Source organism: Oncorhynchus nerka, linkage group LG14 (genome assembly GCF_034236695.1).
Source record: "Oncorhynchus nerka isolate Pitt River linkage group LG14, Oner_Uvic_2.0, whole genome shotgun sequence".
Taxonomy (NCBI): Eukaryota; Metazoa; Chordata; class Actinopteri; order Salmoniformes; family Salmonidae; genus Oncorhynchus; species Oncorhynchus nerka.
Window position 1 is genome coordinate 76,828,568 of NC_088409.1, and position 26,412 is coordinate 76,854,979.

The window sequence follows — 26,412 nt, forward strand, 5'->3', positions numbered from 1 at the left end:
ACACTGTATTTCTGATAAATTTTATGTTATTTTAATGGACAAAAAATATGAATTTCTTTCAAAAACAAGGACATTTCTAAGTGACCCCAAATTTTTGAACAGTAGTGTATATCTGTCATCGCCTTAAATGTTACACTGGCCATGCATGTGTCCTCATTTTTTCTGCTCTCATTTTAGATTTGGATTTACCATAAAAGCAAAAGAACCATAGGACTTTTCCCAGCCAATCCTTTCTGATAAACCAAGGATGGCACTTTTTTGGAGCTTAAAGGGCTGGACTGTCACCTAGTCTTATGAAAACAATTTATATTATATTATTTCACCAATGCATATCACAGTGGTGGGTTGTGTACATTATAATACTGTCTCTCTTTCTTTCCATGGATCATATGGAATGGCCCTGATGGAATTTATAAAATCATTGAGAGAATCTTCAAAAGCATTCATATGCTGTGCTCCACCCAATACACTACCATATGACATTAAACAATGTGCTTCAAACTGGATTGGTTTAATCCCTACATTATAAGGATTTGTATAATCCTTAAAACTACCAACATACAATGCATTGCTCAAAATGTGGGACAAAGAAATAGCACTGACACATCACATTAAAGTTCATCTACAAAGGGAATATGGAAAGGGAATAAATAAATGTCTTGGCCAGTAACGTTGCCAGTAACGCCAATTAATGTTGACAACGTCGGCCGTGACAAGATCAACAAGTAGACTAGGGGGGGGGAAACAAGTATGAAAGTATTTGTCTGCATGTGTCGATTTATGTCCAGTCAAATAATATGTTATACTTGCACAATTTCAAAGCAGCAAAATGGAAGAAACAAAACAATGCAAGGAGTCACATTGACATTCTGGCATTCACCACGTCTTATACTTCAGTTCAAGCTTGTCCTGTACCAAGGAGATTTATGAGATTTATGACAATACCTCTGTGAAAGAACAGAAATAATAATGTTTCCAAAGGGACAAGTACATGAGTTATAAAATGCATGCCAAGGAAACTGACAAGCATACTAAATGAATGACATGTCATGCCTCTGAGTGTATTGCATTGGAGGACGTTTCAAGGGCCTTTTTGTATTAACAAGCATTGCTTATTTTGGAGGCGAGCCAGACAGTGGATCTAACAGAATGGATAAATATTTAATCAACATTACCTTACTGGCATCGACTTTTCCACTTTGAGAAAGAAGTTGCAGATTGCAGACAACGCAGAATGAAATTTTAACATTGAGGAGATGAAGTGTGCTGGTCATCTGTTCACATACAGCATAGTGTGGTGTGTTCTCTTGTGTGTCAGGATGAGGAAGGTAACTGTTAGGTCCATGTGTCTAAAAAATAGTCCTTAGGATTTTCCTTCTGAGACAGGTCAATGATACCAGCACATTCAATGATGACAATGTTCTAAAGAGCGTTTATTGTGAGATCATCCAGTCGTGCACTGAATCTGTGAGAGGATTGAAGTCAACACGCAGAACATATGAATCTCAGTCACTCAGGCTAAATACTGTGCAAAACATGAGCCAAGGTTTCAAAAGCATTTTGAAAATCTCTGCATGTCTGCCTAATAATCCGAAGCTGCAGCGCTGCATAGAATGTAATGTAAGGTGATTATTATACTTACAATTGCATTACCCGTCATTGGATGAAAAGCTGGCTTTGACACTTAGCTGTGATTTCTGTGCTCCAATGTACCCAGCTAGCACATAACGTTCTGAGAACCATACTGTTTATTTCTTAGAGCTTGGAGAGCGTGTGGTGTCCTATGGTTATTTTGCCCTATGGTTACCTTCCCACAACGTTCTGTGAAGTGTGCAGGAAAGTGGCTTGTCTTTGAAACATTCTCATCACATTTAACTTATTTGGGACTGGGGGCAGTATTGAGTAGCTTGGATAAAAGGTGCCCAGAGTAAACTGCCTGCTACTCAGGCCCAAAAGCTAGAATATGCATATAAATAGTAGATTTGGATAGGAAACACTCTGAAGTTTCTAAAACTGTGTGAATGATGTCTGTGAATATAACAGAACTCATATGGCAGGCAAAAACCTGAGAAAAAAATCCACCAGGAAGTGGGAAATCTGAGGTTTGTAGTTTTTCAAGTCAGTGCCTATCGAATATACAGTGTCTATAGGGTCATATTGCACTTCCCAAGGCTTCCACTAGATGTCGACAATCTTTAGAACCTTGTTTGAGGCTTCTACTGTGAAGGAGGAGAGATTGAGAGCTGTTTCAACCAGAGGTCTGGCAGAAGGCCATGAGCTGATCACACGTGCGCCCGTGAGAGGTAGCTGCATTTCTAAAGACAAAGTAATTCTCCGGTTAGAACATTATTGAAGATTTATGATAAAAACATCCTAAAGATTGATTCTATACATCGTTTGACATGTTTCTACGAACTGTAATATAACTTTTTTAACATTTAGTCTGAACAAGTGATTCATTTCGATTAAACGCGCAAACAAAAAGGAGGTATTGACATAAATTATGGACTTTATTGCACACAACAAACATTTATTGTGGAACTATGATTCCTGGGAGTGCATTCCGATCAAGATCATCAAAGGTAAGTGAATATTTATAACGCTATTTCTGACTTTTCTGACACCTCTCTTTCTTTGGAAATGGCTGGATGTTTTTCTCTGACTAGCGCTGACCTAACATAATCGCAAGGTGTGCTTTCGTCGTCAAGTCTTTTTGAAATCTGACACAGCCGTTGCATTAAGGAGAACTGCATAACACTTGTATCTTTTATCAATGTTTATCAATGTTTATTATGAGTATTTCTGTAATTTGATGTGGCTCTCTGCACTGTCACCGGATGTTTGTTTGAGACAATGCATTTCTGATCATTACACACCAATTTCAAATGAGGTTTTTGGACATAGAAATTAACTTTATCGAACAAAACACACATTTATTGTTTAACATGAAGTCCTGTGAGTGCCAGCTGATGAAGATCCTCAAAGGTTAGTGATTAATTTAATCGCTATTTCTGATTTTTGTGAGCCCTCTCCTTGGCTGGAAAATGGCTGTATGGCTTTCTGTGACTAGGTGCTGACCTAACATAATCATTTGGTGTGCTTTCGCCGTAAAGCCTATTTGAAATTGGACACTGTGGCGGGATTTACAAGAAGTTTATCTTTAAAATGGTGTAAAATACTTGTATTTTTGAGTAATTTTAATTATGGTTGTTGTCAGGTACTCCTGTCTCTACCTTTTCCAAAAGGTGTCAGCGAGACACTGGACTTGCTTCCACTGTTTTCCATGAAGGTCGTTCATGCTGAAGTATCCAGAAGGGGCTGAAGCGCCGGTCTTTTGTGTCAGTGACATTGAGGGTGTGAGAATGGCATGCATGTCAGGGTCGGTTGACACCGACACTAGGGGTCTCGCATTGATTATTGCCATAACTTCAGACATAAGAGTGCTCAAGACCTCATGTGTGAGACAAGTGGAGCCCGTCTGAAACAGCATAGCATCAAGGATACGTCTGGCAACCCCAATGAGTCTCTCCCAAGAACCACCCATACGAGACGAGTGTGGAGGATTAAATATCCAAGTACATCCCTTATCTGAGAGGTATTTAGTCAGTTCTGAGTCATTTGTGTCGATACCCAGTTCCCTCCAGGCACCTATAAAGTTTGTAACTCGATCAGAGCGTAGCACTTTTGCTGGACCACGGATAGAGAAAAAACGGCCTCAGCGCGTTGATGAAGCTGGATGTGGACATGGATTCGATGAGCTCTATGGACTGCTCTAGTAGACAGACATGTAAAGAGCACCGCCCAGCGCTTGGAGTCGGGACTGCTCTAGTAGACATACATGTAAAGAGCACCGCCCAGCGCTTGGAGTCTGGACTGCTCTAGTAGAGCACCGCCCAGCGCTTGGAGTCTGCACTACCACCTCTAGTGTGACGAGTTATGACATTCCATGGTCCAAACACATCAAGTCCAATGCTGGTGAATGGTGGTTCAGATGTGAGTCTGTCTGCAGGCAAGTCAGACATCTTTTGGTCAACTAACCTCCCTCTAACCTTGCGGCAGGTGACACACTTGTGAATGATACCAGAGACCAGACGTTTGCTCCCAATGATCCAGAAGCCTGCTGCTCGAATAGCTCCATCTGAAAAATGACGGCCCTGGTGAGCCACTTGCTCGTGATAATGTCTAACCAGCAGAGTGGCGACATGTGTCCGTGTGATGATGAGAGGATGTTTTTCGTCTTGTGACATGTCGGCGGAGGATAAACGGCCTCCCACCCTCAGCAACCCATCTTCATCAATCACTGGGTTTAGCTTTTTGAGTGTACTTTATTTTGGGAACCCTTTTCCTTTTTCAAGGCATTTGAATTCCTCTCTGAAGACTTCATGTTGCACACAGTGAATGATTTCTGTTTTTGCTTGTGACAACTCACTTGTACCGCATGGTTTATTACAGTCATGCCAGCCTCTGCAGCTGGTGTTGTCCGCACCTTCATGGAAGGATCTGGCAACATGAATGAGTCGTGATGTGGCTCGATTGAGAGATTTCCAGCTTGAGAACCTCTCAAAGTGATGAGAGCCGAGTTGAGCTCCAGAAACCTTAGTGGCGAAGGCAGGTCGAATCTCTGTGTCTGCGTGAGGCTCTACAAGGTCAAAATGTATGTTCTCAGGCTCACTTGAGTTTGTTTGGGTCAGGAAAGGTGGACCTGAGAACCACTTTAACCACTTTACTTTAAACACCTGGCTCTGGTTGTTGCATCGTAGACTGCTGGTATTCCCTAGGATAAGAGGCTTTGTTGGCTGATAAACGTAGAAACATAACCACCATGTGCAGTTATTCTTGTGCTTGAGCCCGCATTGATGATGTTTTTTCACTATTCTGCCCTTGAGTTGCGTTCCCATGCAAAACTAGACAGATAGCTAACAACTAAGTCTTCAATAAAACTCCCAAGGCGTGACTTTTCTTGAATTAATATATTGAAAACGTTTGTTGTAAAACTGCAAAATAGAGAAAAGAATATGCTTTAGTATTCAATCCACACCGACATACTGTAGCTGTACATTATATATTTGAAGTTGCATAAATACAAAGCACATGCTAAGGTACCATGCATCTGGCATGATGCCAAACCATATTGCTAATTGTTACTCATATGGTAATTGGCTAACTCCTTTCATTACTCTAATAATGTACAACCATCTATGTAGAATAACAAGCATATTACACTAGAAACAGTAACAAAACTACAGTATTGTATGTTTTACAATTAGTTTGCATGACGCATGAGCAAAGTAATACAGCTAACGGCATACATGAAAGGCATTGCAATTTGTGTGAGTAAATGCATCCAACCAACATTGATATGTAAGCAACTCCATCAATAACAAGATTATCATCATTAGCTAAAATGCTTGAATCGAACTTACAAACAAATATTAACCGAGGCTGAAGCGTGACAAGAAATAGCTACAATGAAAGACCTGCACCGTAGCGTTGTTTTTAGCTACTTCTATGCGTGCGGAACAATTCCCTACTTCCTGTTTGCGTACAGTATTTGTACCCGAAATCTCCACTAGGGGGCGAATAATACCATGGAACGCAATGAAAATCCATCTTAACCATTGTAATAAAATAATCTGTTACCTTCAAACAGGATGGCAGCACATATGGGATTTCTGTTGTTTTGAATTGGGCGCCATGCAATTTCACTGGCTGTTGGCGAGGTGGGACGCTACCATCCCACATATCCCAGAGAGGTTTTTAAGGAAATTGACAAAAATACGTTAATTTCTTGGTATTTCATTACTTTAACAGAATGTTTCCTAAAAGTTCAAACATGGTTACATTTAATTTAGGGAATGTTCTAGGAACGTTCCCCAACTGGTTTGACATTGGGAATGTTCTCAAATGTTTCCAAGAGCATTAAGAAGCAACGTTCTTCTGTGGGAACTTCAGTACTATTTCTATTCAGTACTAGTTCTATTTAAAGTCATGTTAAGAAAACTTTCCATAAAAATAAAAAATAAACTTTTGTAACATTCAGAGAATATTCCAATAATGTTATTTAAACACATATACATTCCGTTCTCACCATCAACAAAACTCTAGCATCAATCTTGTTATGGATGCACCATGCAGAAATCGCTCTGCCATTTCCTGGTTGCTACATTTCTAATAGGTCGCCTAATTTCAGTTTGTGGCAAAACAAGCAGGTGTAGTGTAGAGAATCATTGTACCATCTCAACCACTGTGAAATATATTTTCCATAACCAAAAATATTGTATTTTCAGCTGTTTGAAGCTGGTGTACAAAACCAAAAGTAGAAGAAACAAAAGTGAAAGAGTTCAGGTGGACCTTTGCGCTTCAGCAAATAAAGGAAAGGAGGGGTGCTCAACAACAATGCCAAAAATCACCTGAGTGGCTTACCAAGGAAAACTTCCAAAAGGACTCATTTGAGCACAGGAGGTTGATGGCACCTTAGTTGGGGAGAACAAGCTTGTGGTAATGGCTGGAGTGGAAATGTTGACCGGTATCAAATACATAAAATACATGGTTTCCACGTGTTTATTGCCATTTAACTTACTCCATCCCCGACATTATTATAAGCCGTCGTCCCCTAAGCAAACTCCACTGAATTCAAGGTAAAAAAGGGGTTGGAGCGGGTCCCCCGAGTGGTGCAGTGGTCTAAGTAGCTGTGCCACAAGAGATCCTGGTTCCTGGTACAATCGGCCCAGCGTCATCAGGGTTAGGGAAGGGTTTGGCCGTTCTTTTCCCATCGCGCACTAGCGACTCCTGTGGCGAGCTGGGCGCAATATACGCTGACACGGTCGCCAGGTGCACAGTGTTTCCTCCGACACATTGGAACGGGCTGACTTCTGGGTTAAGCGGGCATTGTGTCAAGAAGCAATGCGGCCTGGCTGGGTTGTGTTTCGGAGGACGCATGGCTCTTGACCTTCGCCTCTTCCGAGTCCGTTCGGGAGTTGCAGCGATGGGACAATTGTACCAATTGGATACCATGAAATTGGGGAGAAAAAGGGTCAATAAAAAACTAAAGGAGTTGGAACACTCAACAAAAAAACAAACACAAAATGAAACTAATGAACAGGTAGCATAGAAATAGCTCACATAGAACATGTATACTGCTTCTTAGACTTAGAATCTATAACATACATGTCTATATGATTTGATCGACAAAAAAGTTGCATATTGCAGCTTTATGTGTGTTCAGGTGTGTTGGCCACGCCCACTAATTGGACATACCTGGTAACAGATTTACAAAGCCTTCTTAACTTTAGGACAGATAAACCCTTGTCTTGTGACGAATGGATACTTTTGTAATCATAAACGTTTTCTTGCACCATTGCCACAGACACATTTGTCTACCGGACATTTGAATACAGCAAGATAACAAATTAAACATGCATTATCTAGCTAGCTAGTAATTAACAATATTTTACAATATTCTAGAAGTGTTAAATAGCTAGCGTTAGCTCGTCAATTTGCAAAGAAGAACTTGGCTAACTTAGCTAATGTTAATGTCGTTAGCTATGTTGGCTATAATTTTGTTACGCGTTAGCTAGCTATCTAACTTACCGGTTGTGCAGTCCCTCTACCACCATCTCTCCTATCATGGACAACACCTTCTCCTCCAGCTGGTCCAAATTAATGGTCTCTCAGCTCCCTTCTTCTTAGCAGCCGACATGATGTCAGACCACTATTTTTACGGCAGGATCACTGTCTCTTGCCATACCCCTGACGGTAGATACAGACTCGGCCACTCTCGTCCATCCTCCCCTTTTGGTCTCTGCAGTGACCCCGCAGCTATTTCCTCCACCAGCACTTCAAGCTCTTGTTTGCTGAAGTTTTTATTGCGCGTTCCTTGGTTATCCATTTTTGTTTTTGATATAGCTAGTCTGATGGTTATAATGTGTGAAAAATAACATCTGTTTTTGCGCATTAAGGGTTTGCGAGCCAACAACAAAAAACTCTCCTCGAGACATAAAAAAGATAAATACATGCAGTAAAATGGAAATATCAAAACATTAACATAGTGAGCCAAATTCTATCATCCCTGTCACATAGGCTTATTTATTGGTTTCAAGCACGTCACTAATTTCAATGACACATGAGAAGATCTTAGGAAAGACAGTTCCGAAGAAAACTGAATTCCTCAGAACATTTTGAGGAATTGCACTTACGAACAATCTTATGAACTTCTTATTGTTTTCCTTAAGAAACGTCTTACGTTTTCTTGTAAGGAGTATTGTGTGGATCCGGCCCCTGATCTTAACGAGTGTTTGTTTAGTTTGAAATGGGTTCTGTTTGAATCGACACAAATGTACAGCTTTGTATGTGTAAAGAAACATCACATGCTATAGCTCAATCCTGGTGGTGCAGTGAACAAATTCCATGGATAGAAAACAGAAGGTTATAGGTTTGAATCTCAATGATGCCATGTCTCGTAAAAAATAAAGAAATTGCATGGTTAATGCCTAAGGAAATGAATTTTCATGTGTACTATCTGTGCTGGAGTTTAAAAAAAGTTTTACCTAAAATATGCTAGCATTTGACAAAAATGATAATGGAAACATTCAGAAAAAGTAATTTAAAAAAACTCAAAATAAGCTAGAATTTCTGTTCTCAGAGCGTTAAGTAAGCACCAGTTAGCCTTGAGCTAGGCACGAGCTAGGCCCAAATAGCTATCTAAGCGCCGTGTCTCCCACTCACCTAGCGTAGTACTGACCACTGAACGGCTCCCTGACTCACCTACTGCTGTTCTTTGGATCCTATGATCACTCGGCTACACAGCTGATGCCCCCTGGACTGTTTCAATAACACGGTACCTCATTTTGTTTATCTGTCGGCCCCAGCCTCAAACTCAGGTCCAGTATGTACATAACTGACCCGCTCTGCCCATTCATCGCCATTTACCCGTTGTTGTCTTAGCTCTCCCGATCAACACCTGTGACTGCTTTATGCCTCTCTCTAATTTCAAAATGCCTTGTCTACTGCTGTCTCGGCTAGTTCTCATTATTTTATTTCACTGTAGAGCCTTCAGTCCTGCTCACCTTGCCTTAAATAGCTCTTTTGTCGTCATCGTCCCCCCCCCCCACATGGAGACCTCACCTGGCTTAACTGGTCCCACCAGACACGAGACCTCTCTCATCGTCACTCAACGTCTAGGTTTACCTCCACTGTACTCATATCCTACCATACCATTGTCTGTACATTATGCTCTGAATCTATTCTACCATGCCCAGAAATCTGCTCCTTTTATTCTCTGTTCCCAACACTCTAGACGACCAGTTCTTATAGCCTTTAGCCGTACCTTTATCCTACTCCTCTTCTGTTCCTCTTGTGATGGAGATGTTAACCCAGGCCCTGTAGACTCCAGTACCACACCTATCATTTGTTGTCTTCTGTAACCGTAAAAGCCTTATGTATGTTAACATCCGATATCCTCCTCCCTAAGTTTGTTTTATTCAAATGCTTTAGCATACTCCATCAACACTGATGTCCTAGCTGTGTCTGAATCCTGGCTTAGGAAGGCCACCAAAATTCAGAAATTTCTAAACCCAACTACAACATTTTCCATCAAGATAGAACTGCCAAAGGGGGCGGTGTCGCAATCTACTGCAGAAATAGTCTGAAGAGTTCTGTCATGCTATCCAGGTCTGTGCCCAAACAGTTCAAGCTTCTACTTCTAAAAACCCACCTTTCCAAAATTAAGTCTTTCACTGTTGCCGCTTGCTATAGAATCCCCTCAGCCCCCAGTTGTGCCCTTATCTATCTTCAGAGTTCGTAATGTTAGGTGACATAAACTGGGATATGCTGTCCTACAATCTAAGCTAGATGCCCTCAATGTCACACAAATTACCAAGGAACCTACCAGGTACAACCCCGAATCCGTAAACAAGGGCACCCTCATAGATATCATCCTCACCAATCTGCCCTCTAAATCCACCTCTGCTGTCTTCAACCAGGATCTCAGCGATCACTGCCTCATTGCCTGCATCCGTAATGGGTCCGCGGTCAAACGACCACCCCTCATCACTGTCAAACACTCCCCAAAACACTTCAGCGAGCAGGCCTTTTTAATCAATCTGGCCCGGGTATCCTGGAACGATATTGACCTCATCCCATCAGTAGAGGATGCCTGGTTGTTCTTTAAAAGTGCTTTTCTCACCATCTGAAATAAGCATGCCCCATTCAAAAAGTGTAAAACTAAGAACAGATATAGCCCTTGGTTCACTCCAGACCTGACTGCCCTCGACCAGCACAAAAACATCCTGTGGTGTACTGCATTAGCATCGAATAGCCCCCACAATATGCAATTTTTCAGGGAAGTTAGGAACCAAGAAACGCAGTCACTTAGGAAAGCAAATGCTAGCTTTTTGAAACAGAAATTTGCATCATGTAGCACAAATTCCCAAAAGTTTTGGGACACTGTAAAGTCCATGGAGAATAAGAGAACCTCCTCTCAGCTGCCCACTGCACTGAGGCTAGGAAACACCATCACCACCGATAAATCCACGATAATCGAGAATTTCAAGAAGCATTTTTCTACGGCTGGCCTTGCTTTCCACCTGGCTACCCCTACCCTGGCGAACAGCTCTGCACCCCATGCATCAACTTGCCCAAGCTCCCCTCGCTTCTCATTCACCCAAATCCAGATAGCTGATGTTTTGAAAGAGCTGCAAAATATGGACCCTACAAATCAGCTGGGCTAGACAATCTAGACCCTCTCTTTCTAAAATGATCTGCAGCAATTGTTGCAACCCCTATTACTAGCCTGTTCAACCTCTCTTTCGTATCATCTGAGATCCCTAAAGATTGGAAAGCTGCCGCGGTCATCCCCCTCTTCAAAGGGGGAGACACTCTAGACCCAAACTGTTATAGATCTTCGAAAGCCAAGTGAACAAACAGATCACTGGCCATTTCGAATCCCACCGTACCTTCTCCGCTATGCTATCTGGATTCTGAACTGGTCATTGGTGCACCTCAGCCGCGCTCAAGGTCCTAAACTGTATCATAACTGCCATCAATAAAAGACAGTACTCTGCAGTCATCTTCATCGACCTGGCCAGGTCTTTCAACTCTGTCAATCACCACATTCTTATCGGCAGACTCAACAGCCTTGGTTTCTCAAATGACTGCCTCGCCTGGTTCACAAACTACTTCTCAGATAGAGTTCATTGTGTCAAATCGGAGGGCCTGTTGTTCGTACCTCTGGCAGTCTCTATGGGGGTCTCACAGGGTTCAATTCTCGGGCTGACTCTCTTCTCTGTATATATCAACAATGTCGCTCTTGCTGCTAGTGATTCTCTGATCCACCTCTACGCAGACAACACCATTCTGTATACTTCTGGCCCTTCTTTGGACACTGTGTTAACAAACCTCCGGACGAGCTTCAATGGCATGCAACACTCTTTCCGTGGCCTCCAACTGCTCTTAAATGCTAGTAAAACTAAACCCGCCCGACTAGCATCACTACTCTTAGAATATGTGGACAACTACAAATACCTAGGTGTCTGGTTAGACTCTAAACTCTCCTTCTCACATTAAGGATCTTCAAACCAAAATTTAATCTAGAATCATCTTCCTATTTCGCAACAAAGCCTCCTTCACTCATACTGCCAAACAAACCTCGTAAAACTGACCATCCTACCGATCCTTGACTTTGGCAATCTAATTTACAAAATAGCCTCCAACTATCTACTCAGCAAATTAGATGTAATCTATCACAGTGCCATCCGATTTGTCACCAAGCCCCATATACTATCCACCACTGCGACTTGTATGCTCTCTTTGCCTGGCCCTCGCTTCATATTCATCACCAAACACACTGGCTCCAGGTCATTTACAAGTCTCTGCTTGGTAAAGCCCTGCCTTATCTCAGCTCACTGGTCAACATAGCAACATCCACCCCCCGTAGCACGCGCTCCAGCAAGTATATTTCACTGGTCATCCCCAAAGCCAACTGCTCTTTTGGCCGCCTTTCCTTCCAGTTCTCTGCTGCCAATGATTGGAACGAATTGCAAAAATCACTGAAGCTGGAGACTTATATCTCCCTCACTAACTTTAAGCATCAACTGTCAGAGCAGTTTACCGATTATTGCACCTGTACACAGCCCATCTGTAAATGGCCCACCCAACTACCTCTTTCCCCAAATTGTTCTTTATTTTGACTCTTTTTGCACACCAGTATCTCTACTTGCACATCATCATCTGCACATCTATCACTCCAGTGTTAATGCTAAATTGTAATTATTTTGCCACTATGGCCTATTTATTGTCTTACCTTCCTAATCTTACTACATTTGCACACACTGTATATAGATGTTTCTATTGTGTTTTTTCCCCTATTGTGTTATTGACTGTAGTTTGTTTTTCCCAGTTTTAAGCAACCAAGTAACATTTTCTCGGAACCTCCATGCAACCTAAAAATGAATGTTCCCAGAACAGGCAGAATGTTCACTTCTGTTCTCAGAATGTTCAAAAAGTGTTCTGCTTTACCTGTCAGAAAACATATGGCTTTGATCCCAGAACCAATGGGAAACCAAAAATGTACATTCCCACAACTTCCAAAGAACCAAATGTGTTAGCTTGGTCCTTATATGAGCAGAGGACTGAGGTTTGCTGAAATTATTTGGCTTCTAGAGGCAATACTTATATCTCTGCAAAATACTAACCTATGGTACAGCAGTGGCGAGTGATACAATGAAAGAGCATATGCATCAGTGGAGGCTGCTGAGGGGAGGACGGCTCATAATAATGGCTGGAATGGAGTATAATGGCTGGAATGGAATGGTATCAAACAGATGAAGACCATGTGTTTGATACCATTCCATTTACTCCATTCCAGCCATTATTATGAGCCCCCTCAGCAGCCTCCACTTATATAAATAGCATGTTACCAACACAACATATAATTGGTTGAATCACTGATATATGAGGTGAAAATGTTCTTTCAATAGTCAACGAGAAGCACAAAGCCAGCTAGTCCTGGTGATGTGAATTCCTAGAATAGCTATCAATACAGTATGTCCTTCTAAGCGTTTATGTGAGTCACCCACAGAGCAGACTGTATTTGTGTTTTCCATAAAGACACAGAGCAACATCCCCATTCTATTGGCCGGCCGACAGATGGTTGGTTTCTTATGTGAGCGGTAATCTCCCTCTGCAAGAGAAAACACAGCAAAGCTGAGATAAAACACATTTAATGCTGTAAAATCCTGACGTTTTATCCATGCTCTGGTGATAGTGCACATATGGCTCAACATCTGGGGGGTACGGAGGGCAAAGAGGTCTGCAATGTTTTCAAGTGGGTGTTACACTGGATGTGACATTCTCTTTGTGTAAAACAAACATACACTACAGCCCAGGTTTAGATTTCACACAAGGCTTCTCTTGCCTGAACATGGCAGTACTTGTTTGATTTCAACTTATGGGCATTTTGAAGTTTAAAAGACAGACATCTCTGGCGAGAGCCTTTTTATATCAGAAGGAAAGAAATAATACATATTAGTAACCATAGACTGAAAAACAAGCCCATTCGCCTGATTTAAATGCTCTCGTAGCATTTCATTGCTTTTTGAATGCTTATTATCTCCGCATGTGAAGAAGGTAGAGGAAGGACAAGTTGTGGGGTAATGGAGTTTGAATTGCATCTAAATGCTTTTAATACTGTGGCTTGAAGTGCATTAGGGGGACAGATTCGATTTCAGCTTTTTCTGAGGCCATTTCCTTGGCACCACCCTCCCTATGTTTGTGTGGTCAGATCTACCTACACATATCCCTTCCCAGTCCCCAGACTTATGTTACCAATGATTGTTTCCGGATGAGATCACAGCCCAAGGTCACCGCCCTTCAGTAAAACTAGGTCTATACATTTTAGTAGATGCTCTTACCCGGATCGACGATCACATATTTTCTCGTACTGGTCCCCTGTGGGAATCAAACCCAAAAACCTGGCATTGCAAGTGCCATGCTCTACCAACTGAACCACACAGGACCACCCTTATGCTAACAGACCTATACTAAATATAGGTTTACGTACAGATTTTAAACAAGCAAGCCTAAGTAATACCAAACATGAGGGGACAAACATCCCCTTATAAACTATCATACATGCACAACTTGGCAGAAATATGTTCAAACCAGCAATTCAGCAGACATGTTGTCATTTATTTCCAGCTGTCATTGATTCATAGGAACAGTTAGGAGATTGTTGAACTTGGAATGGAAGTTCATCAGTGTGAAAAACATCTACATTCTGTACATTGATATTTAACAGCTATACAGAGGCACAAAGAGACTCACGTCCATGATATATGGCATAAATGAGTGTGCTATAATGAGGTATACCAGTGGAGGCTGGTGGGAGGAGCTATAGGAGGACGGGCTCAATGGAATGGCTGGAATGGAATAAATGTTGTTTCCATATGTTTAATGAGTTTGATACTTTTCCATTATGTCCATTCCAGCCTTTACAATAAGCCTGTCCTCCTATAGCTCCTCCCACCAGCCTCCTCTGACACATACATGATAGCAGTGAAAGTCATGTAGAGCCATGTACAGAAACATGCCAATCCCAGAGCCTGAGATGAGTTATAGAGAAGATATGTTTGTGTGGCAGGATATGACATTTATAGCTCTATCATTGAAATTGAGTTTGCTAGTCATTACCCCCACGACTGATGACATCCCCTTAATTCTGGACCATTGTGCTGCCTGTGTGTTATTGACTACATCGCTTTAATTCTGGATCATTGGGCTGCGTGTTTGTCATTGACGACATCCCTTTAATTCTGGATCATGGTGCTGGGTGTGTATTATTGACGACATTGCTTTAATTCTGGATCATTGTGCTATATGTGTGTTATTGACGACATCCCTTTAATTCTGGATCATTTTTCTGTGTCTGTTATATGTTTTGTCCCTGAAAGGTAAAGCATTAAGATATTTACTTAATAGCAGGTTATTCTCCAGCCAAGATAATGACTCTTTATACCAGAAAAAGTAGGAAAGACAATTGGGCACTCAGGCAATACTGGGCTATTTATGTCTTAATTTTTTTTCACTTACTGTTGGTTTTATGAGCCATTCATACTATTGAAGCTCAGTTGCTGACAGCAGAATAAACTACTTCCTATATCATTTTGTTATTGTGTTAAAAGGGTGGTATTTGGTGGTGATGGGATAGCATCAGTGTCTGACAGGGCCTGTGTAGTGCAGGAGTGTAATACCCTAGGAGCCGGGTGTGGTGCTGTGGAGCTAGATGAATCTGACAGGCAGGCAGGCTGAAAGGCAACATCTCAAAGGAAAGGTGAAGAAGAGAGAAAGGAGAAGGAGAAAAGGAGAATAGCTCTTAGCTCTGAGACACAGCAGGAGGGGTATGTTAAATCAATGCTGGGCCAGTGACAACACTATCCTGTTTCACCCTGCTCTTTCCTCTCTTCTTCCAAAACATGTCGTTATGTTTTGTCAAGAGATTTTAATTTTCAGCTGGATTCGAGACTAGTTTTCATAGCGTTCAAATGTTGTTTGTATTTATTTAATATAGACTCTGATCCACACACACTATGCACATCACTAGGTGTGTTATTTTCCTAATAGCTACAGTACATACTGGTAAAGGATAGTCCAAAGCCATTTAAAAAAGCATGCTCTGATACAGTGTACACAACTAGAGGAAACCTCTTGTCCTTACATGAAATGCTTTGATCAATCATGAACACAGTCTGTATTGTAACCCTGACCAGTTCAAGGGAAAGCACAATGAATTGGAGTGACTGAGGGTGTCCTTTCAACATTCTACGTTGTTATAGAGAGCAGGCAGTTTCCATTTACCATCTCTCTAATAACTCACTTTAAAAGAGACCCTCATCAAGTGATTAAAGTTGTGGGCTGAATTGCTACTTTAATTTTGAAAGGACATTATGAATCAAATTACGTTTCACTCAACTTGCATTGAAATATATTTTTATAGTTTATTATTTTCAAAAACAGGAAATGTTGACAGAAAAGAAGGATATTTCGAAGGATATTTATTTTACTCACTCGTTACTCATGAAGGGAAATATGATACATTAACCCAAACACATAGCAGCTGGTAAATTATGTTTCAAATACAGTACATCTTTTCCGAAAATAAAAATGTAGGCTCTCTATCACGCATGAATGTCAGAGCACTCAAAGTCAGTTTTGACTACCAGACTCTTTTTATGCTTCAGTCAGGGAGAGAGCCGGTCAGTATCTATCCAAAATGGCTGTATCATCCTGGACTCCAGGCAAGTGTCTGGTCTGTAGCACTGCCCCACTGCATGCTAATACCCAGACATCCCCCGCCCACCAGTCTGCACTCCACTCTGCTTGAGTGAACTTAATTAACACAATTCTGCCACATTATCCATCATCTTTCTCAGCAAAGCCGTGACAGACAGATGCCACATTAGATGCCACATCCTATAAACAATATGTTTCAAGTTACGTACTCTATGCCACTGCTGCAAACAAGATCTTACTATACACAGCCCCTGCACAGCTAATACTCTATATATAACATCAGAGATAATTGATGACAGCACAGTCTAAATCTCATAAACCCTGGAGACTATTAGGAGGTGGGGCCATCTGAAGGTCAACATAGATCACTGCCACTGATGGACAGATGTCAATTATTTTAGCAAGCTATCTTTGGTGGGTGAGCGTGACTTGAAGCTTTGAGGCAATGGTGTGTGATTGATAATGACAAAATCCACAGATTTAGGTCAGTTAAGATGTCCCCCATAACAGCCACTTTCTTGTAAACCAGCCCATGGTGTTTGACCGATCCTCTATCCTAGCACTATAGCCTCCCTGCCTGGCCCTATGCCTTGTCCCACATAATCCCTCTGGAGTTCTCTAGCTCTCACAGCCTGCTCTGTCTTAGTGTTTACTCTAGTTCTTATTGATCTGTTGGTAACTTTGTAGGGGTCTTGAGATCTTCCTAGAGTGGTACACGGGATGTCTTCCGAAAGGGAAAATGTTGTTGTTGTTTTACCAGACTATTTGAATATATTATTTTACTAGTATTATAGTATTTTTTATAGTATTTTACTTCAGTCATAAATTGCAAAACCAAGACTGAACAGATACAGTAATATACATCTTGGGTCTAGCTAAATCCACCACTCTAGCATAGCTAATACCATTCCCTTGCTTATCTTGTCTCGGCCACTAAAGTTATGCTTGAGCTTATTCTGCTCTAGTATTTTACATTAATTTCATTCCCAGGCTGCATATGATGAAGGGTATTTCAGAAATAGAGCATCATTGGGGCCTATTGCAGATGCACAATGTGAGGTGTTCTAAAGGGAATAGAACATGAGCACATTGGTTGGTAGACCCATGGGGCTCTCGCCTTTCATGTGTAATGGATGGAGGACAGGACGTGGTGTTCAGCTCTGGTCCATTCTGTCCATATTCACATCACTGGCTGGGAGACTGCATTAGTTGCCTATTCACCAGAGGACTGGTCTGGGGGTCACATAGTGTTCACAAAAGTAAACATGGGGGGAAACAAAGTGCTACCCCCACCCTCCTATGAATTCCATTTCCTCTTGGGACCATGATCATGATTCTTTGCTAGATCGTCTCTGGACAGTTCCAGACTTGGTTGTCCACATCAAGTCTTCTCTCTCACACACATCCACTGTTGAGATGGCTGAACAGTATCTGCCGCGTTCAAGGAGCAGGACACTAATCTGGACGCTACGACCTCCGACAAGCCGTCAAACAGGCAAAGCATCAATACAGGACCAAGATCGAATCCTACAACACCTGTTCTGATGCTCGTCAGATATGGCAGGGCTTGCAAACTGTCACAGACTACAAAGGGAAACCCAGCTGCGAGCTGCCCAGTGACGCGAGCCTACCAGATAACCTTAATTAAGGATCGGCATCCCGTCGACGGGACAGCTGTAAATCATGCAGTGCCTTATGTCATGATTGCAGATTTTAGAGAAACAACAAATGTCGATACATATAAGTGTCTTATATCGGCTGAAAGCTTAAATTATTGTTAATATAACTGCACTGTCCAATTTACAGTAGCTGTTACTGTGAAGAAATGCCATGCTATTGTTTGAGGAGAGCTCCTAACAATTCTTTTTTCACCACGATAGGTTTGATAAATTCACCTCTGAAGGTGAAATGTGTACTTAAATTCGGAAATCTTGCTCTGACTTATCATCCGTAGGGTCCCAGAGATAACATGAAGGTCATTTTGTTAAATAAAATCAATTTTCAAATCCTAAAAAGGTCCATATAGCATGCACGGTCGATTTTGTATTTCCACTCGTTCAATTTGCAAAGAAAGGGATCTGCGAATATATCACCCTAGACGTTGTTTCAACAAGTCAAATCACGTTCGTATTTATTCTTCAGAGATCCTAGAACGTAACAAGACGTCACTATATCATTAGGGATCTAGTATATCCTATAAGACACCATATTTGGTCAGAGAGCGACACCTTCATGGCACACCAAAGACGCGGGGGGTCATCACTTGAACGACTGTATCTTTGTCAAATAAGCACTAATCAGGGTCAAACAAAGCTAGCTAGATAGCCAAAACAGTTGGGATTTATGGGAGTAAACCATGTATATGTCATGAAATGTGGCTATTAGCCTTGTACGACAGCATGCCTTTTCATTTTAGACAATAATTGTAAGAATATTCAGAGTTATGAAGTTATGAAAACTGGTTGTTTTGCAAATGTTGAACTTATAATATAGCTACTAATACTTGGAAAGCTAAATCAAAGTCCAAGTATACAGATTTGACGATATTCTTGCAGAAAAATGTAAATGAATGCGAATGTATCCTTCAAGATTTGCCCAAATTTAACTGTGGACCTCACACTAAAAGTATTGTAGTTCACTCATAGTTCAAGTTATCTGTCTGAAACTTTGCACATGCACTGCTGCCATCTTATGGACACTATCGGAATTACAGCCATCTTGACTGGGGGCATCCCCACTTGGTATGGCAACTGCTTAGCATCCGACCACAAGGCGCTATAGAGAGTAGTGCGTATGGCCTAGTACATCACTGAGGCTGAGCTCCCTGCCATCCAGGACATCTATACCAGGCTGTGTCAGAGGAAGGCCCTAAAAATTGTCAAAGACTCCAGCCACCCAAGTCACTCTATTCTCTCTGCTACCGCATGGCAAGCAGTACCGATGCAACAAGTCTGGAACCAACAGGACCTTGAACAGCTTCTATCCCAAAGCCATAAGACTACTAAATAGTTTACCTTTTTTCACCAACTCTTTGGACTCATCACATATGCTGCTGCTGCTGTTCATTATCTGTCCTGTTGCATAGTCACTTTACCGCTACCTATATGTCAGTGGTGGTCAGTGCCATTTAAGATGAGGGAGGATGATTTTTTTTTCATGAGTATGGCCTTATTTCTATTACAGCATATTGGATGACTCTCATTCATATTCCATTCACCCAGTCCAATGTAACAGCGATAGGTTTAGGTTACTACATGAAAAAACCTTTAGAAGCCAAACCTTTCCAAAAAACCTTTCCAAGCCAAACCTCTATAAACAACTTACATCGTTGTCACTATATTAGCTAAAGTAACGCCATAGTCTGCATAGCTAATAGAACTAGCATGTTAGTAAACGTCAGTAAGCAGTTACAATAAATTGGTAATAAATTAGTTACACCGAAAAAGTACCTTGACTTGGAAAAGTTCCAGTGTTGTGTTGGAAAGTCAAAGCTAGCTAGCTAGCATAGCATCCCTCTGTTTGAGCAGGGTGTTTCATCTTTCTCTTTATTTCTCACTTGATTTTCCTTCCTTTTGGAGGAAATTAATTTGATCAAAACTGTTCAACTATTGGCTTTTTCTCTCTTCGAGTCAACTACTCACCACATTTTATACGCCGTAGTGCTAGCTGGCTGTAGCTTCTGCTTTCAGTAGTAGATTAATTATCTGATCCTTTGATTGGGTGGACAACATGTCAGTTAATGCTGCAAAAGCTCTGATAGGCTGGAGGACATTCTCCTGATGTTATCGTAATTACTTTGTAAGTCTATGGAAGGGGGAGAAACCCATGATCCTCCTAGGTTTTGTATTGAAGTCAAAGTACCCAGAGGAGGACGGAAGCTAGCTGTCCTCCGGCTACACCATTGTGATACACTACAGAGTGCTGTTGAGGCTACTGTTGTACTTTCTTTGCAAAATAGTCTGTTTTAATCTGTTATTTGGTGACGTAATTATATTTAGTATAGTGTTATATAAAAAGGATAACTTTATCAATGTTTTACAATAAAAACAATTATGAGCTTCCACTGCTATACAGTGGGGCAAAAAAAGTATTTAGTCAGCCACCAATTGTGCAAGTTCTCCCACTTAAAAAGATGAGAGAGGCCTGTAATTTTCATCATAGGTACACTTCAACTATGATTGACAAAATGAGAAAATAAAATCCAGAAAATCACATTGTAGGATTTTTTATGAATTTATTTGCAAATTATGGTGGAAAATAAGTATTTGGTCACCTACAAACAAGCAAGATTTCTGGCTCTCACAGACCTGTAACTTCCTCTTTAAGAGGCTCCTCTGTCCTCCACTCGTTACCTGTATTAATGGCACCTGTTTGAACTTGTTATCAGTATAAAAGACACCTGTCCACAACCTCAAACAGTCACACTCCAAACTCCACTATGGCCAAGACCACTATGGCCAACACCAGAAACAAAATTGTAGACCTGCCCCAGGCTGGGAAGACTGAATCTGCAATAGGTAAGCAGCTTGGTTTGAAGAAATCAACTGTGGGAGCAATTATTAGGAAATGGAAGACATACAAGACCACTGATAATCTCCCTCGATCTGGGGCTCCACGCAAGATCTCACCCCGTAGGTGCAACTGGTTCACCTCTGATGCTCACAGGCAATGTGTATTGGAAGAGATTTATGAATGTTCTACGCCCAGCATACACCCCTCCAACCAGACATGACATCATTTACTGGATGCAGAGTTCAACAGAGTTCAAGTGAAGGTCAAGGAAATCATCGAGAACGCAGACTGTATTGCAATCATCTAAGATGCGTGGTCGAATATTCGTGGGCAAGGAAAATTAACTACATCTCCACCCCTCAACCAGTATTCTACAATACCACAGACACAAGGGACAACAGACACACCAGTCTCTACATTGCAGATGAGCTGAAGGCAGTCAATGACCTTGGACCACAGAAGGTATTTGCACTGGTGGTGCAATGCTGTGAACATGAAGGCTGCTTGGTCTAAAGTGGAGGAGTCTTACCCTCACATCAACCCATTGGCTGTGCTGTCATGCATTGAATCTGCTCCTCAAGGACATCATGGGACTGAAAACAATGGACACACTCTACAAGAGAGCCAAGGAAATGGTTAGATATGTGAAAGGTCATCAAGTTATAGCAGCAATCTACCTCACCAAACAAAGTGAGAAGAATAAGCGTGCCACATTGAAGTTGCCCAGCAACACCCATTGGGGTGGTGTTGTCATCATGTTTGACAGTCTCCTGGATGGGAAGGAGTCTCTCCAAGAAATGGCCATATCACAGTCTGCCACTTTGGACAACCACATCAAGAGGATCCTCCTGGATGATGTATTTTGGGAGAGAGTGGTAAGCAGCCTGAAACTCCTGAAACCTATATCAGTAGCCATTGCACGGATTGAGGGAGACAATGCCATCTTGTCTGATGTTCAGAATCTGTTTGCAGATGTAAGAGAAGAAATCTGTACTGCCCTGCCCACTTCACTGTTGCTCCAAGCAGAGGATACTGCAGTTCTGAAATACATAAAAAAGCGTGAAGACTTCTGCCTGAATCTCATACACGCTGCAGCATACATGTTGGACACCAAGCATGCTGGCAAGAGCATCCTGTCTGGTGCAGAGATCAACAAGGCCTATGGTGTGATCACTACTGTGTCTCACCACCTTGGCCTGGATGAGGGAAAGGTTCTTGGCAGTCTGGCGAAGTAAACTTCCAAGCAAGGGCTTTGGGATGGAGATGCAATATGGCAGTAATGCCAACATTTCTCATCAACCACCTGGTGGAAGGGACATTGTGGATCTGAGACTCCTTCTCCTGTTGCCTCCGTCATCTTTCAAATCCCACCAACATCAGCCACCTCAGAACGCAACTGGCCTTGTTTGGGAGCACACACACCAAAGCACGTAACAGGCTGATCAATACAAGGGTTGGAAAATTGTTTGCCATCTGGGCAAATTTGAGGCTTTTTGAGCCTGACAATGAGCCATCCTCAACAAGATTGGAAAGTGACAGTGAAGATGAGGCCTCAGAGTCTGATGTTTAAGAGGTGGACATCGAGTAGGTCCAGGGAGAAGACATGGAAAGCTGAGAGGAAGACAGCCAAAGGTAAGGTTTCTAGAATATCATTTTACAGATGCATGTTGAAAACATATTTGGGAGATGCGATGGATCATTGGGGATCATTCAAAAGTCCCTTTATTTTGTAGTTCAGTGACATCATCCCATGTGAAGAGCCAACTCATTTAATAGAAGTTAAATTCATAACTAAATACTGTACTTTCTTAAATTTAATAATTTGCAATTATGTCTACTTATGAGATCAAATGTTTGTTTCTTTCTCTATATGATATGGTAAATATATTCAAATGCAAAAACATCTACATATATGTCCTTTAATTCCCAAATATTCCCATTAATTCCCATATATTCTCATTAATTCCCACGGAAAGTTTCCACCTCTGAATATTCCCCAAAATGTGCATCCCTACATACCCCTGCACATCGACTCGATACTGGTACTCCCTGTATATAGCCAAGCTATCTTTACTCATTGCGTATATATTCCTTGTGTTATTAATTTTTCTATATTTTTCTCTCTGCATTGTTGGGAAAGTCCCATAAGTAAGCATTTCACTGTTACCTGTTGTTTACAAAGCATGTGACAAATACAATTTGATTTGATTTTGATTTGATTCATCACTGTTGTGTTATTGCAGCAAAGCTCCATGAACCAACCCCATCTCAGTAGTGTAAAGTATGATTGATTATTTAGACCTTGTGATATTGATACAGGCTGTCATAGCCCAGCTGTGGCTGTTCATCAGGATGACACAATAAGCCACGTGGACAATATGAACGATACAGATGATTATCTGCCTAGTGTCTCAGTGATACATCTCAGCTATTAGGTTGAATAGATGATAATAGTTCTCCAGGAAATCAAGATAACTGTATATTTGTAGTTTCTTCTCCCCTCATTTAGCTCAAACAATCATTGCTTTGTTGCAACCCTTAATTGACAGAAAGGCCTGAGGAGTAAGAAGCCCTAAGTGTTTCATGTCTCCAGCATCCAGAGGTCTCTGAGCAGTGTGAAGTAATTACAGCTCCAGATCAACCTCCTTTTAGTCAACTTTGACACTGACAGTGTGTGTCTGTCTACAGAAGACCCCTCTTTTAACATATTGTGTTTGATGTATGTCTTAACCAGGGCAGCAATAGTCAATGAATTTATTTTTTTAATGCCCTGAATTAACCCTCTGAGGAGAGAAAAGTCTCTCAGCAATCCAATCCTATTCTTGGTTTCTCTCGTGGTCTTGTCAGAATGTGAAATTCACAAGCTCAGCTGCTGGTTATAGTGTGTGTGCGTGTGCGTGGACGTGCACAAAGCCGTGCATGCATGCAAGAGAGAGAGAGAGAGAATGACAGAGAGAGAATGGAGTGTGTTATATCACAGTTACCTCCGGAGAGGACGTTTGTGGTATGGTTCATGATTTAGCAGCTTTACTGATGAGAGAGACATCTCTATGGAATGACATGACTAATTAGAAAATAAACAGCCATGTGTTCTCATACATGGTTCACATACCTAACCGTATCTCTCACACTAAAACCTACCCAGCAAACAAAAAACAAAGATAGCTCTATTTCACATTTTCAGTGGACCTCTCTCGCACCTGTTTGAACATGCTCATCCAGTGGAGGCTGCCGAGGGGAGGACGGCTCATAATAATAGCTGGAATGATGTACATGGAATGGTATCAAAAACATGGTTTTCAGGTGTTTGATACCATTCCATTCACTCCATTCCAACCATTATTATGAGCCGTCCTCTCCTCAGCAGCCTCCAATGTGCTCACCTATCCAAAATAACTAAAATCCCATAGATTTCAGATTTGTATCATATGCTTAGAATCCAAGTGTGAGAGTATTACAAAGAGAAGTCTCAGATCTAAAACTCAACTAAGAATGGAAAAATGTCTGTTTTCCTTACTCAAAGTTGCAAATGGATGCATGACTCATGATTTTCTTGAATTATGGGATACATTCAATATGTCTCATTGCACCTAAATCCATCAACAGAGACAGGTTGTTGACACTTTCCAGGGGCAGGCAGGAAATAAGGGAAGCGCTTTGAATATTTCCAACCAGATTATGACCACAATATGAATGCAGGCACCAGGCCTCTCTGTTAGGCAGATGGAGTCTCTATGAAAATCTAATCAGCTAAGTCTGATGAGAAGAGATCTGAAATGCAAATGAAATATTTGAGTCCGCACCATAATCAAAATGAATAATTATCCAGCGCTTGTCAAGATGCATTGATAATCTGATTCTGGACTCATTTGCTCTAAAAAGGAAACACATTAAACACAGTTCTTTCAAGGGAAGGGATCATTAGGTTAATGGCACTTTAATAGTGTGAAGAAAGGTTTACAGAGATTGGTTACATTTTACTGTCAATCACTATTCATGCCTTGGCATGGCAAGAATGCCTTTGTCATGACTACTCCTTTATCATACACACATCCAAGGTAGTCATGTGCACACGCAGACACACGCATGCACACACAGACAAACACACACACACAGACAAACAAACACGCACACAGACATGCACACACGCACACAGACACACGTACACACAGGCACGCACACACAGACAAAGGCACACACAGACATGCACGCACGCTCACACACACAGACATGCACGAACAGACACACACAGACACACACACACACTCTGAGGGTGAGAGTTCTTTCTTTACACAAAACCACAATCTCTTAATATGCCCTTCATGCCTGTCGTGGAACTGGGTGTTGTTACCATGGAGACAGTGTTTTTGAGGCATAGCCTTCGGTGGCAGAGGCGAGCTGCATGGCCCTGTACCCTGTACAGCTAGCTACAGTCCCTCTGCAATAAACGCCGGAGCAGGTGAAATATCTGCACGTCTAAGAGTTGGCCCATGCTGACCTCTACAACACTTTAATTCAAGCACCAATACATTTCCCACTGATCCATGCCCACAGGTGGTGGATGAAGTAACTTCCAATGGTTTCATAGGGCTGACACGGCGTGAGGGATCAGGGTATAGTGATTCCACTGGAACACAAGAATAATCATTTGTTGAGTCATTACTGAAAGGTTTTGATGAGTTCCTCCACGCACTGTAAGTGACATCCTCTCTTTCTGTAACTGTGCAACTGATCACTCCCTTTTCTATTCTCTGGCCTTCTCAGGCCAGATTGGGATCAGCACTGCATTGTAATGCCAGTGTTGCAAATAGAGGTGAATAGAGGGAATGTTAAAGGAAACGTCCACCCAAAAACGTGGTATTTGTTTCATTAGTCCATTGTTGATATACTCCCAAAATGTATTTTGAATGTTATATACTTGAAAACTTGATCACTGACATGCACACATTTTAAGACTATGTATATCAACATTGGACAAATGAAACAAATACCAAATATTATATTTGGGGTGGAGTTCCCTGCTTACAGGGGACACATTATGTTTGTTTGTTGCTTTCTGGAGATCATTAGGCCAAATATTTCTCAAGCATGAAATTCTGAGTCTAAATATTGATAATTTCTCATATTCTGTCACAACAGACCATTGTTTCTTTCTGGCCATGCTGGGTGGCAGGGGCTGTCAGACTTCAATTGAAGTCTGTAGTTGTGGGGAGATTCAATATCATTTTCATTTATATGCTAAGTTGGGTGAGGGGTGACTTTGTTTTTTTCTTTCTTGCAGGCGTCATCAATGATCCTAATCTCTGCAACACAAAATGGAAATGCTGTTCATGGTCACCAGACTACTGGACTTTTCCGCTTCATTTCCACGGTGTGTGGGAGTAAGGTCATGACATTCAGACACGGCACCGCGCTGGCCTCACATGATTGGTGGAGGAGAGCAGAACCCTGACTCCGGGGTTGGAAATGAAAGGCGTGCGCTTTGGGGCGAGGCTGAGGCATTGCATCTCATTACTGAAGCAGAGGCCTCTGGTGGGGAAGGAGGAACAGAAGGACACAGAGGGGCTGGGAGAGGTTTGGAAAGGTGAAGGACTCACAGCCAAGAGGAAGGGAATG